General features: G+C 41.6%; 2 protein-coding genes across 2 annotated transcripts in view; both read right to left on the bottom strand.

Annotated features, from left to right (window-relative positions):
• RNF168 (ring finger protein 168) overlaps window positions 1–18,790 on the bottom strand; it is a 439,984-nt gene that overhangs the window by 370,975 nt on the left and 50,219 nt on the right. The window lies entirely within an intron of this gene.
• The window catches only part of AMER3 (APC membrane recruitment protein 3), a 35,401-nt gene continuing 17,092 nt past the window's right edge, over window positions 482–18,790 (bottom strand). Inside the window, exon 3 of the mRNA XM_071751557.1 lies at window positions 482–2,296. The gene's annotated coding sequence lies outside the window, so the exon portion shown is untranslated. The remainder of the gene's footprint in view (window positions 2,297–18,790) is intronic.

Below are 18,790 nucleotides of genomic sequence, written 5' to 3'. Positions count from 1 at the left end.
ACTGTGAAATGATTTATTGCTCTGTCCCCATAAGACATGAGAAATAATTGTCTCTTTTGAAATACTGTCTCCTTTGCTATGTGGCAGCAAAATGACTTTTTCTGTTGCCTGTTTTTTCCCCCCTAATATTGGTTACTCCACTTGAAAATGCACCAAGATGGCCAGTATGCTGCAGGGCTGAGAAATTCCACTTCTCCTATGAGGCTCTCTGCACTCTGCTATAACAGTGTTGTTGAGTGGAGATAGTAGAGGAAGCCAGTGTAGCAGCTAAAAAATAGAAAGGATCACTTGGATGGGAACAACTAGTATTTGCAGAGGCTCTGTCTGCTGCTGGGATGTTAAACCCTATGTTTAGTGTTAGTTGCCTAGCCAAATTCTAATGTGTCTAATGTGTCATTTTAGTGTTTCAGGAAAGAATGCTTGTGTGATAAACTGCTTTGCATTTCAGGCTTTTATAGTTTAAATGGCATCTTCTTAGCACTCTTCAGAGACATGGCATTATGCCACAGAAGAGAGCTGTGGCCACCTGTCATCTATATTTTAGAGAGGTACTTGTGGTAAATTGACTGCATTTTGAAAGCTGACTTGTATCAGCACTCCTGGGGGCTTGGAGAGAGAACTCTTCTTGATAGCCACAGAGTAATTCTGAGGAAGTGCATCCCATATCTAGGGGATGTGATTTTATCCTACAGCACCATAGTCTTGATGCATTATGCTTTTTTAAAAATCCAAATTCTACAAAATCATTAAGCTATTGTGGTTATACATTCTTGCCATTAAAGATGATTTAAGATGGGAATATCTTAACTTCAGACATCAAAATTCAGGCACCTAATGGAAGTTTTTTGTCAAGGAGCCTGATATTGTCAATAGACTGTGGAATATTTCCAGAGTCTTCCATGACAATATGCCTTCTATTTCTTATAGCCCAAGTACAGACAGTTATCTTGATGAGTAAAGCTAAATGAGATTTAATTCCTCCTAATTTCAGTAAATTTTAGGGGAAAAGGTTGCTTTCTTCTGTACTAAGGTGTAAGCTCACTCTTGAGTCAGGAGGGGATGATTCTTCCCTTCCTTTAGTCCCCAGTCTCATAGGTTCTTCTTCCACTTTTTCCTGAGACAGCAAATCTCATGTCAAAGATGATGTCTTTAAATCCTGGGGCAGGATACTAGCTGAGGAGGTGGTTAAAATTTCTTCAGACATACCATGGCCAGGTAGGACCAGCTGATTACCTGGTTCTCTCTACAAAGCACATGTCTGCGTTCATTTTTAAATTTTTTTCTCATTGTATCAGACAACCAAGACCAGGTTAAAACTTTAGTATATAAATAATGACTGTTTGGTTAGACTGGACTCCAAGGATGGCTCAAAAACAAACAAGCAAAACCCAAAAAAAAAAAAAAGCCCACAACCAACCAACCAAAACCTGGGTTAATATGTATCCTATTTAGTACTTTAAGACTGGCTTTAAATTGGAAAAACTTTGTACAAGATGGAGTGCAGCCATTATCCTGTATATAAGCAGAATGTTTTATCATCTTTACAACAGAATCAAACATTATCTTTTTGATGGTGATTTGCAAGCATACCTCCTATCCTATTCACCACTATTCACCATTTCTGCTACATGGTAAATAAATGTCTTTGGACAATATTAGGCATACTGTATTATGCTTCCTTATATTTTTATTTGTAAGTTTACAAAATACCTTTCCCCAGGAAGTAAAACTTGCCATACCTACATGAGAACCTCATTGCTTTAAGATGGCTAAACAGTTGCCATAAAATATATAAAATATTTCTGTAAAAAGAATAAAAATAGTACAATGGAAAACAATTTTACCTCCTCCTAACGACTGCCCAGGTGACTGTTCATTCTGCACACACCTGTGTTTTAAAATGTAGTGTTATTTTTGGTTGTTGTGTGGCACAATGTGACAGAAACATGCTACCTTTTTTCCTTAAACCTTCTTGTCATGGCATGACACGACACTTTTTCAAACTTCTATTGAAGGTTTGTGGTATTTTTCTGATTTAAAAAAAAAAAAAAAAAAAGTATTAGCTCCTGCTGATCTGCAAACATGGTTTCAGTGGTGTGTGGTTGTCAGGAACCTGTAACTGTTTTAGACAGGCAGACTGGGCTGATTTTCTGCTGCTGCACCTCTAGTGAGATGACTGGAGAGCAATCCCTGTGGAGTCTGAGATGGAGACAATGTCATGGTGCTGTCTCATGCTGTATTACCCAAGGGGGGGCAGCAGCATCCAGATCTACAAGTGGCTTCTTTAATGTTGCACCTGCAATATAAGCAGAAACATCTTGAGTGTTTGCATGTTTATTTCTGGTTTTTATTTAACATTACTTTGTTGAAAGTATGAAAGAAGGAAAATAGCTCAAATCAGAGATACCAACTGGCAGCTGCCAGAGTACAACCAGGGCCAGATTAGCAATGGCATCAGAATTTCCTGTCTTGTTGATTCCAAGGAAATGGTGTTTCAGACACAGAGTACTGCAGTGCTTAGCATGAAACTCCATCTCTTGCTGGAACTTCCTGTGGTGGCTCTTCATGGGGTAGGAAATGCACCATGTGTGCTGGTGAGTGCAAGTCAGTCTGGGGTTGCTTGTCAACTCTGTGCCTTCTGCATCTACCTACAAGTTTCTTTTTAGCAGGAGTTTTGTCATCAAGCTTCTGATTTTTTATGAGATATAAATAAGGCACTCCAAAAAAATGTGGTTATATTTTTTCATAATTTTTCTCACTGCTGCAGCTGTCTATTCCCAGCCTTTTTGCAGAGGATTCTCACCTTGAGATACTGAATGGGAAAGTCTGTCATGGGTTCTCTTTGGCTTTGGTATTCTCCCATCAACTGCAGCTTTCCCATCATCCTTCCTACCCAACCCACACCTCTCAGCCTTTCCTTTTTTTGGTGGTCTCTTCCTCACCTGTGACATCTGTCACTGCTGCTGGCTCAGACACCAACAATACTAAAACTGAGCAAACAGATTTGGATGCAGCAATCCATTTCTCTCTGGTGTCCTTCATGTATCCTCTTCCAAGCCTGGGAGAGCCCTTTGCCAGGGCTCATCTTAGTGACTTTGTGTCACTTAGAGCAGGCAGAGGGCAGCCTGCTTAGTGAACAGGACAGGACATCCCCAAGAGAGGACACATTCACCAGGTTGTCCTCTGTTTCAGCAGGAGCTCACTCTTAATGTGTTCTCAGTACAAGTCATAAAGTGAAAGACAGTTACTACCCTCTTATCTTTACATTGCTGTTTTTATAAATGGAAGGTTCTGTTCTCCTTCACTATTAAAGTTGTTACTCTTCCTCAGAAATGGATACTTTAGGTCTCCTGTACACATCTGTCTGTCACTTTCCCTAGGCAGTAGCATAACTGGATCCCCAGTTTGTGCCCATGCTCAAGGTGTCTGGGAACAGCTGCATTCCTGCCTGCTTCCCTGACCCAGGCACACTTAGGAGGCTTAATCCTTCCAGAATACACAAATACTGCAGGGGTGTTTGGCAGGCCAGTGCAGGAATTTGTGGTATTCAGAAGCTTAGTGCAGTTTATTTTCTTTGATCTCAAGGCTGTTTTTGCACGGGTTAAAAGCAACTGATAGACCAGTTTGCCCCCTCCAGCCCAGTGGAGCTGCCCAGGAGCTGGTGGAGCATGCCTGGTTCCCAGTGGGGTGAGGCAGTGTGCTGGAGGATGGAGTGGCAGGACTGTCACAGGACCTCTCACACTTATTGTCCCATTTCTGGCTTCCAGACCAGGCTGTGCTGTCTCTGTGTGGCTCTGCTCAAGCAGCATCAGGCAGTGGTGTCTTAGTGCAGTATTTCAGAGAAGAGAGAGATGCTCCTGTGTGCCAGGTCTGATGAGGTCTGGCTGACTGCAATGAGGAATTTGTCAGGTAGCCTCCCAAGTTGTGTCACTCCTAATATTTTCTGCTTACAAGCGGAGTTTCTTTGCCAGGCCCAGAATACTTGCCAAAAATGAGAGAGTTTTGGCACCTAAAAATCCCCATGTAATCTGAACGTTGGTGGTCCATGAAAAAAATTAGAAGGTTTAGCATGTGCCTGGAAAAATGGGCTGAAAAGGCCTTCTTGGGCCCTTCAGCTTCCTGTGCCTTGTTTCTGTTGGATGTACCCTGCTCCACAGCCAGTGGGTGCCCTGGCTTCAGAGAGGTGCCAAGTGTCAAGGTGCTTTGCAGATCAATAAAGTCCCATTTGCTGGGAATCAGAACCAAACCAAAGCCCCGCCACCCTGGTAAAATAAATGTTTTATCAATTTTACAGTGAGATAAGGAAAAGAGGGTCACGAATTGCTTATTCAAAATCCTACATGTCATGATCAGAGTTGGTAGCAGGGTAGGGGAATTCTTGATGCGTGCCCTCTGCTTTGGGTGCTGGGACATGGTTCTTGACAGTGCAGAGGACAAGGACAAGAGACAATACTGTGGTTCTGGTGGCAGTTGTGAGAAAACAGATCTTGCCTGATGATCTGCATTACTATGAACAGGAAACATTTCCAGTAATCACTGAAAAATCTGAAAACCTCTGTGAGTATCTTAGCCTTCCCAAGAATACGGAAAGGATTTTGACCCTATAGCATTCCCATAAATTTTTGTTATTTTTATTGCTGTGTTGTCTGCCATAGACTGCTGTAATCATTAGTATTGTCTAGGAAATTTAAGCCAGAAGGATTTAATCCCTCGAGCAGTTGTCATTTCCAGAGTGAAGCAGTGTGATGTCAGCCCCTGAGCACACGGTGGCACAGCAGAGCCTGGGAAGCAGGGGGATGAGGACCGAAGGCTTGCAGCAGGGTTTGCTGTCATTTCCGTGCCACTGTCATTCCCGAGGTGGCCATCCTTACTGCTGAGTGCTCTGGCACGATGTCCCACTTCTGAATATTTCCTGGGCAGCTCAGTCCTTTCATCTGCAGATTCCCTGGGATGTGTGGGCAAACATCAGCTCAGCCTTTACTGCCATTACTTAATTCCTGGCTTCTAGCAGCTCCCCTCTTAGGGTGGAGTTTTCATGACAACTGTACCTGTGAATTAAAACTGTGGGAGAGCCTTGGTGACGTCCTGACTCAGTTCCTTTCTTTTACAAGCAGATTTGAAGATTATGCTTGTTTCTGGTGTGAGTTTTTCAGTTGAATTTCTGAGTGTAATTGTACATGCTTTCAATTTTTTTGGTTATTACCTTTTGCACCCTAGAGTTTTCTGGAGCTCAGGAGTGTATTCTAACCCTCTGTTCACTGCAGCAGAACACTGTCCCTCTGAGGCCAGAAGAATTGTCTTGCAAGATCAGTTGCTTGTGTGCCTACAGAAATCTGTTTAAAAATATTTGATGTAGCCTTTTCTAGAGAGAAGAGTTTCTTGAGAGCTGTTAATCTTGGGTGCAAGTTAGAATGTGGGGCCTTTTAGGTGCTTTTAGGGCCTGGGATGAAGAACCTTTTAGTATTACCCATCTCTGAGGCAAAGATGTGTCTGTGTTACCAGCCTTAGAATGGAGAGTGATCAGATGAGTGGATTTGAAGGAAGATGGGGCTGATGAGAGCAAAGCCTGATTGCAGTTGAAGTGGAATAGGGGGGAGAGACTCTAAAGGAAGTCAGGACTGGGAGCCTAGGAGCAGCATCAGTTAAGAGGTAACAGAGACTCCAGTCTTCCACCTGCCCTCCTCAAAAAAAAAAGGAGGGGGGCAAAACAAACTGAACTGAATTCAAGTAGATACTGGAAAAGGAAAATTGAGACAGACTCTTGGCATGAGCTGTTTCTACCACAAGGGAGTGTCCTGAAGGTTTTTTTTGTCTAGCCTGCTATTGAATTGCTGTAACCTTCATGCCAAGGTTATTATAGCTCTGCTTTAGCATTATCACACAGAGCTAATTGTTCCAGCTGGTTGTGCAGATTAGAAGTTAGCTGGGAATTTTTGAGTAGAGTGATACTCAGATGGGAAATAGACTACTTCTCAAAGTTTAAATAGTCTTTCTGGAAACTGAATTTTCCTGGAACAAAGAAAAATTTCAAGAAAATAGGAAAAATGCTTCACTGCCTAGATTTGCCAGTTAGTCAAACAGAATTCATCAAAAGCAGCAGGCACAGAACAGACAGAATCTCTTTCCATGCTCTGCCACGGCAATATTCAGAAACTCCTTCTCCTTCAAAAGTATGGCTTTAAAATACTGTAGGCATAATTGGCCCACGTTTTTAATAGAAAATACTTCCCAAGAAGGGCTTGCATTTCTCAGTAGCCCCAGTTTCTCAGGGCACATATCTCTGACCAGTGCCTTGAGCACACTATTGCACACTTAACAAAAATAAGAACTGTGATTTCTCTTCAGAAACATATTTTGTGGGAAACTGCCAATGCTTCTAGCAATATGGGGTTGGATTTTACTCCTGCTGAAGACTGACTACCCACATAGAGAGCAGCAGTGGTGGTGCCTCATAAGTTAGGAGGGATTCTGCACGGAGGCCAAAGGATCTTGATGTTGGAGGTTGATCCTTTATGTAATATTATAACTCTGAGCACTGAGTATTTTTGCTTGCTTATAGACCTCACATTCTTAACCTAAGTCAGAATGAGTTTTAGACAGGTGAGAAATCCAATGCATACTCCCTGTCCTTCTCCAGCCTTTATATTGCCACTCTAGAGGTCTTAAGAAGCCAAACCAGCATTTTCCAGGTACATATTTTCCAGTAGCCCAAAAGCCAGGACTGTACTACAGGTTTTTGATGCAGTTATGTACAGATCAGCATGCTGGGTAGTGACCTGGCTACCAGTAAGGTTGCCAGAAACCACTCATGTTGTAAAAGTTGCCAGGGAATCAAAAAGTTATACTGTAAACTTTTCTGTTAGAAGCTTCATCTGCCTTAGAATGCTGTGCCAGCATAATACACTGCATAATGTGATAATGTTATACTTGTGCAGACAAAGCACTTAGATGGACCTGCCAGCCCTTCCTTTCCCAAGCCACACAACAGGAAAGTCACAAGAAGGAGGAAAAAATAAATCATTAAAAAAAAAAAAAAGAAGTCTCTTAAATTGTTTCTTGCTGAAGAAACAGTCATGAAGAAACACAGTAATGTTGTCCCTGGTTGTTCTGCAGTTCTGAACAACCTATTCAGATCATTTTATACCTGTCCCCATAATTCAGTGACAAACTGCCAGGGGTAGGCACCCTCTCTTCCCTGCCTTTCTTAACTGCATTATGTAGCTTGAGAGAACAGTGTTTTTCTCTGCCATCATAACTGCATTTTCTTTGTATTGTTTCAGGTCTTCAGACCCTTCCTAAGAAAGTTCAGACCAGCAGCTGACTTAGTGGAAGTATTTTGAAAGCATGTGAACAAAGGGGATTTTCACAATGTGATACAATAACTGATAGATTGTGTAGAATTTTATCTTCCTTAGTTTTTTTGGGTTTTTTTCATCACAAGTGGGAGAGAAAAATTGTCTGAGCTCTGTTGTGCTTAAAGTGCCCAACTGTCCCTGCAAGCTGAAATATTTTCACATGCTCAGTGCACTTGATTAGGGGGGCAGGGGCAGACCCTCAGAATTTGTCTGTAATCTCTGATTCCAAACAAACTTTTCCATTTTGCTGTCTGCAGATGGTTCCCAGCCTCATTGTCTGCTTCACAGCTCACATTCAACCTCTGAGTCAAGGTCACAGACAGTCTGAAAAATCAATTTTCTGTGTCTCCATTACGCCTTCCTCAGCCTTATTTTTCTTATCTCTCTTTATGGAAGTGCTGCCTGCACAGATCCATGATGCATGGGACCAGTTCACGTGTGCAAAATTTTTGCCAAATAAGAAGCCTATAAAAACAGTCTGTTAAACAATCTTTTCCCTGAGCTATTATGAGCCTTTCAGAGTATTTATATTGCACAGTCATTTGAATCTTGTCAGTGCTGCATTGTGCTGCTGTTGATTTGAAATGGTAATGAATGTGATACAGTCACTCAAATTCTTCAGCTTTAAAAAAAGATATAATTAACAGCCAGTTAGCAGTGCTAGAGTTGCATCTGGTTCATTGGTTTCTAAGGACGAGCTGGCTCTGTCTGCAGGGCACAGGCACTCAGGATTGCAGTAAATCCAGTGTCATCTTTGTGTTGCATATCTCTGGTAGATTTGCTGACTTGCTAAAGTCAGGGTTAACAAACAAGACCCTAGGTACTTACCCTTTGGTAAGTACCAAAGTGGTGGAACTATCTTTGCAACTAATTTTCCTAAACAAGCTTTTTTTTTTTCTTTTAAACTGGGCACAACCCACTGTAAGTCACAGCAGTGCTCTTTGACTCAAAATTCTCTCTCTGTTCTCACTTTTACATTGTCTGCATCTGGTCTATTCAATGCATAAAACTCTTTTATTTGTATGGCTAAGACTCTTAATTCATGTTCTGTTCATTTTGCTTCCAAGACACAAAGATTTCCTTTTCCTATGGCCCTGATAAACACACTTTATCTTGTTCACATCCCCATTCAGTGTTGCACAAAGATGGTATTTTTCTATCTGATTATCCTCAACCAAATGCTGGTCACTCTGCATATTTCCCCTTGTTTCTCTTTTTCTATAAACTGCCATTTGGTGGTTGACCTTCCCTCCAAGGTTTTTGAAGACCAATCCCTATCTTGTCAGCTGGTCTGTGTAAGTATTGATTCTTGTTTCTGATTAGTCAACAATACTGCAATGTCTCCTTATGCTTCCTAAGAGGAAATATAATGTTTTGTCCTGTGTGACTTCCTGTGTTTGGAAGTCATCCCTATAATTTTGGCACTTTATATCTGATGGCCCCACTGATACTCTCCCCTGTTTCCTTACATGCTTCCATCTGTTTGTATCCATCTGTGGGATGCCTTTTTAAAACATCATTTCTAGATCTTTGGAGTACAGACTCAAGACCTGATCTTTGTTTATACAGCACTTGAGGGGGGAAGGAGGGTCAAGGGGAAGGAAGTTGGATAACTGGGTCTGGAATGCACAGGCCTGGCAGCAACAGAAATGTTCTTTGACTTTGCAAAACTGAAACTGAATCTTGCCTGAATAGTCTCTGTGGACAACTAACCTTGATGTTACAGCTTCCAGGAGTCCTACTCATTTTTAACTCTAGAGTGTGCTCATAGGGCAAATTGTTATACTGCTCTTTTAGTAGTAAGCAACCATTACATGGATCTGTGTATTTTTTGCTAAACTTAACTGTCATGGGATAGACACAGGAAGCAGTGATGTGCCACACAGAGGAACAAGTTTAGTTTTCCATCTGTAACAATTCCACATTTGAAATGTATCCTTACACTCTCAGGAGCAAATGATTTTCACTTCCTCTTATTCAAGAAGGGCACACAGGGAGAAAAACATCTAGAGAGAAATTGCTCATTGTTACATACAAGTTTATTGACTGCATTTTGAGCCATAATGAAATAAGGCAAATCCACTTACTTTTCTTACTTTTTTTCTGTCATAAAAAATGTTGGATCATGCAGTGTTTTCAAAGAGGTGGAATTAAAATGGCCTCATTTCCAGTTGAGAACTTCAGCTAGCTTTTTAACCCTTCATCAGATGAATGACTGACCAGGGCAGCCTCTTTAGTTCCAGAAACATGTGGGAAGGGGCCCATCTGACAGACAGAATGGGAAGGCACATGGAGAGCAGCAACTCCTCAGTGCCAGACTGCCATGCACTGATCCATGGGACAGACCTAACAGTTCAGAGGTCTCTTTAGTATCAATTCAGAGGAGTTTTCTATGCCACATATGAGAGGAGTTGGTGCCTGTCTGAGGTTGTGGAGCCCAATGAAGAGGCTTCTGACACTTGACTCCTTTCTGACGAAGACAGCTGTACTACTAGAGAAAATGATTATTACTTCCAAGTGGGTTATTAGCTAAGAAAGTTCTCATTTTTCTTGCAAGTTCCTGACTCACATGTTACAGGAAAGGTAGACTGGGAAAGCCATCTGTACCTCTGGGGCTTTAAAACCTCTTTTGGTGTTTAAATAGCAATTCTCAAAAAATTAATCTTTGGAAGAAAACCTAAAGAGACCAGGTAGCCTCCATAGATGCTGTGATCTGGTGCCTGCAGCCCAGGTTTGAGGTTTAGGGATAGGTATCCAGATTACAGTAGTCTTTGTCCTTCATCTCCAGTACTCTGGAGAGAGCACTTGTTTCAGCATCTGGATTTAGATCCCTGTAGCTGAACAGTAACTCCAGGTTCCATGTTACTGCAGTAACATGTGCTGTATCACCCCACCAGAGCTGGCACTTCACTGAGATGCCAAGGGCTCCAAGCTCTTTACCAGTCATTGGCAGCTGGACTTTATCTTTTTGGTCTTCAGCAAAGTCAGAGATTGAGGACCCTGCTGTGCAGTTTTCCCTTCTAATCCTGCCAGTCTAATTTGTTTTGTTGGCAAAAGGAGTGTTTCCCTCAGTTGACCTTCCCACACCTGGGAATTGTGTTTCTAACCACAGCTGACATTTTTGACCTCCTACCAAAGAGCCTGAGCATTAAAAATGGATGAGACCCTGGTGAGGGGGGCAGCTGAATGGCTGCATTAGCACTGAAGCTGAATTATTGATAGAAAGGATGATCTTTACTCTCCTTTTAGGTATTGAATAATAGATTAAAAGCTGCACAGTAAGATTATTTTCATTACTCACCTAAGTTACTTGTTCAGTTAAAACGAGTGAGGAGAACAAATGAAAAGTGCACTGGGGTGCCAAGTGTATTAGATTGAAAATTTTGAAGTAGGACATGTTTTCCAATAAATGTTTTGATGTAACAAAAGTAACCAGGAACTTTTTGTGTAGCAGAGGAGATAAAATTATGCCTTATTTTCTCTAAATGCAATTGTGAGACTATCAGTGAAATTTATCAATAGAGAAGGACTGATGTGTTTTCTGTTTTTTTAGTGCCCACACTAACCCAAATAAAAAATGCTATTTAACAGTTGAAAATGTTGGGCTGACTAAAATCTGATCTTTACAATTACTATGTTATTGAATCCCTCTGTCTTCCTGTGTGGGATGTGCCACACTGAGGTGTCACCAGCTGTGTAGCCCTAGAGAAATCAGTTAGTTTGATTGTGCTTTTCCTATTCTGTTTCATTGTAGTAAAAATAACATCTATGTAAATGTTTTCAGGGATTAATAACCTGTTTGGCTTTCTACACTGCCTTTGGCTATCAGATCCTCCTGGCTGTTTATTAATGTTAGAATCGTGTTGCAAATTTCTGTTAGTCAATTAACAGCATTCTTACCAAAGGGACTGGATTACTTGGCTGCCCTGAATAGAATATTCCCTTGCTTCTGTGTTTCCACTTGTACTACTCTCCAACAGAGCTGGATGATGTTGACTTTGAACTGGAAGTTCCTTTTCCTTGGGCTCATCAAGTACCTGGTAGGCTGAGTGGGCAGCTTTCTGCTTATATCCCTTTGGCAACAATTTAGGAAAAAAAAAAAAAAAAGGAAGAAAGAGCAGGCTTCCTTTAACTGAAATTATTCAAACTCATTTGTTACAGCCTCTAAGAAAAAAGTGGTGCTTGCAAAATACTGAGTTTCCATTCCTCTGTGTATTTCTTGGCCATGGAAACAAAAGTAACAGAGCTATTATTATTGCTTCATATAAGAATTCAGAAATGTTCTGGTTTAGTCATAGTAGTTATTGATTTAGAACCCACTCAGATCTCTAGAAAAATCTCCATGGATTTGCAACAGTCTCTGCAATATCCTTTGGGAGGTGTTTAATAGAGGAAATCAGGATTAGATTTATGCACAACTGTCCACACAGGTTTGTTTCCTTACATACCCCTAGCTGATATATAATAAGCAATATCAATGCACTTCTCAACACAACCTTCAACAACCTTCAACTAATCCAGCTTCAACCCCCCTTCATTTTTAGATCTCAACAGGCATGGGAGAATTTGGTAATTTTGTGATACTGAAGCTTGGTAAGAAAAGAAAGGAGCCAGGCTGAGTACACTGAGTAGGCTGCTGAGTGACTAACCAAGAGTAAAATAGAAATATGTACCAGTAACCTACTTAGTGTTGAAAATCTCCATTTTCCATTATTGATGAGCTGATCTCCTTAATGCCCTTCTTGTTGCCTGCAGTTAGTTGAATGGCAGGGTGGTTTCAACTGTTCCTTCGTTTCTGGACTAATGTAATGAGAATTTCCCTGTTCTATAGTGTAACCCAATGAAATGTGTACAGCTGAAATATACAAGCTGAGTCAGAATTTTGATTCAGCTTTTAAAATTGAGGCACGCAAGACTAAATTTAAGGGAGTGGAACATCTCCCTTATGAGGAAAGGCTGAGGGAGCTGGGTCTCTTTAGTTTGGAGAAAAGGAGACTGAGGGGTGACCTCATCAATGTTTTCAAATATGTAAGGGGTGAGTGTCAGGGAGATGGAGTTAGGCTTTTCTCAGTGGTGACCAGTGATAGGACAAGGGGTAATGGGTGTAAATTGGAGCATAGGAGGTTCAAGTTGAATATCAGAAAAAATTTTTTTACTGTAAGGGTGACGGAGCCCTGGAACAGGCTGCCCAGGGGGGTTGTGGAGTCTCCTTCACTGGAGACATTCAAAACCCACCTGGACACGTTCCTAGGGGATGTACTCTAGGGGGCCCTGCTCTGGCAGGGGGGGTTGGACTAGATGATCTTTGAGGTCCCTTCCAACCCCTAGGATTCTAGGATTCTATGATTCTATGATTTTAGTCTGCATGTCCTAGTAAGATCTATAAGAGAAAAGCACTAATGGTACTCAGTTTTGTGCTTTGAGCTTGAAGTTTAGAAGAAGAAGATCCATTTGGGTAGGGTGCTTTTTAAAAGACAGTGTCTGCAGGATTCTAAAGTATTTGTATTGTGTTCTGGGGTTTTTTATTGTTAGACCAACTGCAGCAATCAGCCACTCTTCTTTTTTAAAGAAACTCAGTTGCCTCTGACAAGCTACAAAAGCAAATAGTGATCCCAATAAAAGTAAGATTTTACTCTAAGAATTTAATCTTTTTAGTCTATTTTTAAAAGATCTATTTTCAGATTTTGCTTTTAGGTTCAGTATGTCGTGCAGGTAACTGAGAGATATGAATAGAGACTTACATCTTAACCGAGTGACTCTATTTACATTGCTGAAGGAGGTGATTTTAATTTTGGAAGCTAACGTTTTTTTTAACTGTCAGGGCTGGGAATATGATAATTGTAGCTGTCAGCCACACATGGAGGGGACGAGAGGAAGTCTTCTGTGCTGTGTTTAGCACTGCTCATGATGTAAAAACAGTAATTGGTCTGGACTGTAGTAAGTTCTTTTAAGATTTATGACCCTTTAGTTTATTTAGGACTGACTCTATGGCTACATGAGTTTAAAAAAGTTAATAGCAGCCTCTTAGAAAAACAGTGCCTTGGTTAACACCTCAGGACAGGCAAAGGGTAAATGCTGGAATTATTTCTTCTGAGCTTTGTAGCTTTTAGGTTCCTGCCAGGTTGAATAGCTTGGATTGCCAGTGATGGGGTACACCAGATCACAGGGGCTTTGAGCTGTGGAGCAGATTTTATGTTGAAATGAGCTCATTTCCCTTCCCATTGAAGGGAATCAAGTGTCTCCTACAGACTCCTGCAGAGTGCTAAGGAAGGTAAACTATCCTTGGCTTTTTTGCTAGGTGAAAACCCCATGTTAAGTTGGACATTCTGCAAACCCTTCTGTGGCTTAATACACTTTTTTGTTTCAGACACAATGTTAGTTTTAACACTAAAAGTTAGATGCAGCATTTCTGTGTTGAGACTGGCACCAGTCAGTGGAATGAGCCACAGATCTTGGATCCAATCAAATCTGCTTGGATAATGATGAAAAACGTGCAGGGTACTATTAGTGTCATTGGGCATGCTCTAAAAGCAGGCTCAACCAAGAGGTAAATAAAAAGTTGGAAGCACAAGTGCAGCTCAGTTTTCTGCAGTAACACTTGAAGTGTGCAGAGAATGGAGGGGACAGTACATCTGTGTCTTCTCTTTCAGACCTGGGTGTAGACTCTTCTGATGGTCTCTTGTTTCAGATCCTATAGAGCTGCTGTGTCAGATGGAAATTGGCTGATCTGAGTGTCACCCAGAAATGCTGCTGATTTTTGGTAATACTGTTGAATGCTTTTTCTTAGCTATCCCAGGTAGTCTTTGGGTTTTTACACTCCTTAATCAAACCTAAGACTCTGTCCTGTGATTGACCTTAATCTTCACAACCCAGTAAGGATGCTTACCCAGCACTTTGTCAGAACATGCTGAACAACTGACCTGCTTTCATCTCGTAATCACAGCACAGGCTGTTCTGTTGCCCCCCTTCCCATCCAAAAATTAGGACACAGTCTATTGTAAACTTGAATGTCCATTAAATGATGTGAATGGGTTGCAGTATGTGGGAAATGAAATGCAAGGATGCACTCTCTGGTCAGCTGGATGTGGCATCCTTCTTGCTGCTCTACCTTCTGGAAAAGGGAAACTCTACTTGATAAGGGCAGATTGCTAACAGAGTTATACTTTATGTCTAATAAACATTTGTATTCTTCCAGATGAATTGGTTAGAAGGTCAGTACATCATAACAGCCTATCTATACAGCTGCTTTGCTTTTAAAGATGAAAGTGACTACTTAGGCATCATAATTGAATCATTAGTAGTGTTTCCATTTGTGTCTCAAAGTCACTTAGAAGTTTAGAGGGACTAATGAGCAGCATTAACTCTTCATTTTATGGCTAAAATTTCCAATCAAAAGTTGGAGAAGGAAGAGTAGACAATTATTTAATATACTTCTGTGCTATGACCTAATAAAAAATATTAGGATACTTGTTTAAGTTGTGCAGGTTTTAAAGGGAATAGTTAATAATCCTGCTGTGTGCATATTTGTTTATTACTTTGGGGGGATGACTGTTAGGAATGTGAACATGATCTGTGAATGGTACACCAGTGGAGAAAAGGGGTGATTCATTATTTCACAGAATACAGGGAGTAACAGGCTCCTGAATGTTGCTGAAGCAGCATATGCAGAGTATGTAATTTTTTTCTCATACAATGCAAAATTGAACTGTAGAATTCACTCATATGGAATCCCATAGAGGCCAAAAGTATGAGTTGGTTCACAATGAGATTAAATACTTAATGTAAGACAGTTCTGTTCACTAAACACAGCCTCATGAAAATGGTTTGCTCTGATCTTGGCTTAATATCACTGGTTTCCCTCTTTTTTATTCTCTTCCATAAGCATTCACTCCTGATCACCACTAGGAGTAAGGTAAAAAGGGCTTCCATCTGCTCCAATATGGATGTTTCAAATTTCACTTAAATGCAGCTCTTTAGTGTCAGATTTGTTAATAAATGTATTCATCCTACAGATGGATTTCTTTTTGTTGTATCTGTGTCTTTTGCCTTCTCATTTTTGAGAACTGAATTCCTGAGACTCTTGACTTACAGAAGTTTCAGAATCTTGTAATTTCTGTTAAAATTTTTGTGTTACAAATTGAGTTTAGGCCTCCATGCTTGGTAATATGGGAAATGCATAGGTGCAAAAGTGAAGGAAAACATCAGTTACAGCAGTGAACTTTTCTGACTTCATGGATGAACACATTTTTATTCTCATTTAGATGCGTTTTTCAGGTATGGCTCCAAACCACAAAGATACAATTGACACTGTGTATCAATTAACTTAGTAACAGTTTTTTTCAATTGACTATGCTACTTTGGATATTTATATTAGGGTAGACTTATGTCTGTGGGACCAAGTAACTAGTTGCTGTAAAAAGTCAGGAATCTCCTGTGCCATGAAAGCATAAGCAAAGTGAGGTTTTTAGTGTTCATATTTAGGCCCTTTATTGACTTGAAGATTTTATTCCTGAATACTAGAGAAATCTCTCTTTATGGTACATTTTTTTTCTGCTATGAAATGGTTTGTATTGGGCTGTTATTAATCACTGGTGTCTGCTCACTTTAGATTTTGTGCCTTTAATTATAACAGTAAGTGTATTGCTGTGTGATATCATGACTGATAAATTGCCCTCAGGGTTAGTTTATTGATGTTTATTCTGTGGACAATTGCCCCATGACGTTCCTATTACATAACAGAATAACATCTATGGATTTCCTGAGCTAATTACATAAAATAAGGTCTGGGACAACATCCCAATGCCTGCCAGTCAGGTTAAGAGTGCCATGCTCTCTCTGCTCTTGAGCAAAGAGACATGGAATTAAGAGGAGTGCAGATGCATCAAGAGGAGCAGCAGAGGATCTGGAAGTCCCCTCCTGGAAGTCTTGTGGCTTTGTGTCCAAGCACCATGCAGGACAAGACACAGGGAGGTGCATAAGGAGCTGCCCTGTCTGCAGCCTCCTTCCTGCAGGCAGCAAATAAAGGAGACACTGCTTCTAGCAATGTTATCTTCAGGCCTACATCTCCTCCCCTTCACAAAGGAATCTCTGCTAAGAAAGGTGAAAGAGGCAGGGCAGTAGCACAGAATTCTGAAGTGGGTGAGTCTGATAATAAGGGAGAAAGTTTGGCACCAGAGCCTGCAGCTGCCAAAGGGCAGTTTGCTTTCTCAAACATCAGTTTTGCTGAACTGAATCATTTCAGATGAATGGCAACGCCACTTTAAAACATTTAGGAATCCTGTCTCTTTGTTTTGTTTTGTTCTGTTTTTGTTTTTCCTGAATGATAGTTGGGTACCACAGAATTGCAAATAAATCTGTTTTAAATATGCTCTGTCCCATTTCTGTTGGTTTTCAATATCATCATACAGCATTTTGCAAAAGATTTGAGTAATTAAATGGTAAAAAAAATTCAGTGATAGTTTACTAATCCACTAATTCTTGTAATTCAATATTAGGTGGTAGAAGTTCATTGCTAACAAAGCTGCTGTTGTTTGATTCCTTCTAGGCAAAAAACCAGAAAACATTTCCAGGCTAATTGGAAGCTACATGAAGCATTCATTCTTTTTAACACATGCAGCATCCCATTAGAAATCCCAGTGACTAGCAGTGCAATTAATAATAGAACCAGTCTCAAAGACCAAACAATTCAGATGATTTGAGCACTCACATTGGGCCAAAGTCTGTGCCTGCTCTGTCCCACAGGCATGAAGAAGCTGTGCCATGGCTACCCAGCAAAGCAGGCTGTGAGAAGGGGCTGTGAAAGGAGGGTGCATGGCCTGTGCACTCCAGGGAACAGTGCTTGGTCAGCAAATCCCTGTCCAGAGGCAGAGGTGAGCAGTGGATCTGCAATTACAGTTCATGCTCCCTGATCCATGGGTAGCTGCTACTCAGGGTGTGGGCCAGGGTCCTGGGTTGGGTCAGGATAAAGGGGATTTTCTGCCTTGTACTTTTGCTTTCAGCTCAGTCTCCTGTAAGCAGCTGCACTGCTGAAATGAACAGCAAGTTTCTCAGGCAGTGGCTGCTGCTGGGACTGATCCCACTCCATGGTTATAGTTACAGCAGAACCAAGGACACTGCTCAGCTCTGAGGAACATTTTGCCCTCCAGAAGGAGAAAAGGAGTCAAGAGGTCCCACCTGGAACCCTCCTTTGGGGAGGAAGGGACAAGAGAGATGCCAGAACTGACCAAACAGAGGATTCCATCCCATACACCTCATCCTCAGGAGAAATGGAAGGGATCACCAGGCTCAAAGCCCTTCCTGCTTCCCCTGCTTCTCCTCTCCCTCTTTGCTTCAGCATCCTGGGAGGATTCCATCCCTTCCTCTGCCTGTGCTCCTGATCCATCCCAGCCTGAATCTGTGTGTTCCTGCCTCCAGCTCCCAACTGCTGCTGACCCCAGGATTCCAGCCTGGACTTTCCCAGGGCTGCCCTGCAGCCTCTGTGGTGATGTGAGAGTTATTGGAGGGGAGAGGGGAAATGAACGTGGGATCAGTTTTCCTGTCTATTTGTATAGGTTGAGTCAAAAATGATCATTCCTGTTCCATTCAAGCTGTGTAGTTCAGTTCCCAACCCATCAGTCTCTCTCCCTTGTTCTCTCTCCTTCCTATATCAGGGAGGGGAATTAACAGGGAACATCTGTTACTCTTTAATTGCCAGGGCATTGTTAAAACCTGACAAGTTACTCAGGGTGTACACACAGGGCTTGCTCCAGCACCTCACCCTCTGAGTATGTGGGAACATACTGTGTCTGATGTACTCTCCCAAAATGCAGGTTTGTGTTGGGTGTCTGAGCTGCCAGAGCAGGCCATGCCAGATGGAAGTTATTCCATGCAAAAAGCTTGGTGCTATTGCAGTGCATTTCTAAGAGTCTGTATTACCTGGTTTTTCCACTACTTGGGTCTTCCCAGCCCACTGAAGAACCCAAATAGTGATGAGGTGCCAGCACTTGAAGCAACTTAAGCCTCATTTGATCACAGAAACCAATGTTGTGTTGACTGGGGAGAACCAGGTGCCCTGCACACTGCCTGTGTATCCTGGGCATCTGCAGGAAAGAGGTTTGTGATCCTGAAGCACAACAGCAGAAGTGTGCCTACAGGATAGCTACGTTGTGTTCTGAGGCTGTCTCCAGTGTTCCATTTGCAGCTTTCTCAGATACCAGTACTTCAGGAAAATTGTCATTGCCCTTTTTAAGATTTTAGGGGGTGCAACGTGCCTTTACCTTCCCAAGTTGTCAGCTCAGATAAAGTAACTCTGCAGGAAGTCTGGACACCCCATCCATTCTGGAATTGTAGCAGTGGCTTCCTGGTTTGTGGCAAGGACCATCTGGTGTATGACATTGATCCTGCCCAAGCCAGGTGGTGCTGGCTTGAAGGTGATTGTGTTCTTCCCCTTGCTGCCT

This window comes from Heliangelus exortis, chromosome 9 (genome assembly GCF_036169615.1).
Source record: "Heliangelus exortis chromosome 9, bHelExo1.hap1, whole genome shotgun sequence".
NCBI classification, from domain to species: Eukaryota; Metazoa; Chordata; class Aves; order Apodiformes; family Trochilidae; genus Heliangelus; species Heliangelus exortis.
The sequence above is the reverse complement of the archived record's forward strand: the minus strand, read 5'-3'. Positions and strand labels throughout refer to the sequence as shown.